Raw genomic sequence first — 627 nt, 5'->3', positions numbered from 1 at the left:
GGACGGTCATTCTCAATATATGTGCACAATGCTTCAGCCATCCTGAATCAAAGAACCGAGAAAATCGCATATAAAGAACAAGACAAAACATGATCAACTAAAAGCTATGAACATCTCAGAATACAAAGCACTTTAAACGATTTAAGCATGAGATGTGGTTACAGATTTGTTACATAAGAAGACCTCATACCTTGGGCTACTTAACAAAGAAAACTACTTCGTGGTAATTGATACACAATCAATGTAAAGAGAAATCCACAGAGCTTAGTAATACGTACCCGGTTTTGTTAAGTACATCCATGGCGGGTGCAAAAGCTCCAACACCAGGAAATATGAGTCGATCAGCATTCAAAATGTCACCTGGCGTTTGAACCTAACATTTACAAAGTTGATATCAGTCTTTGCCTAACGACGCTTTTACAAGATCACTACATTCCCCAATCATTGACTACATTTCCCAGGATTGAAAAATGAGAAACAATGGAAATAAAAATTAGATTAAAAAAAAAAAACCCTTACGTCTTTGATGGTGAACCCGAGATGGCGAAGAGCATTGCGGATGCTCCGAACATTCCCAGCTCCGTAGTCAAGCAAAGTCACAACTACTCACCACAGAGACAAATAAAA

The 627-nt window shown here is 38.3% G+C and overlaps 1 long non-coding RNA gene across 1 annotated transcript; it reads right to left on the bottom strand.

Moving 5' to 3' along the window:
- On the bottom strand, positions 1-603 carry LOC104774688. Its single transcript, XR_765447.1, has 3 exons — positions 520-603; positions 279-373; positions 1-42 (listed from the first exon to the last, which is right to left on the bottom strand). It is a non-coding gene; the product is annotated as an uncharacterized LOC104774688 (long non-coding RNA).
- Between the last annotated feature and the right edge of the window lie 24 nt (positions 604-627).

The sequence above is a fragment of the Camelina sativa genome, unplaced genomic scaffold (genome assembly GCF_000633955.1).
Source record: "Camelina sativa cultivar DH55 unplaced genomic scaffold, Cs unpScaffold04648, whole genome shotgun sequence".
NCBI lineage: Eukaryota > Viridiplantae > Streptophyta > Magnoliopsida > Brassicales > Brassicaceae > Camelina > Camelina sativa.
The sequence above is the reverse complement of the archived record's forward strand: the minus strand, read 5'-3'. Positions and strand labels throughout refer to the sequence as shown.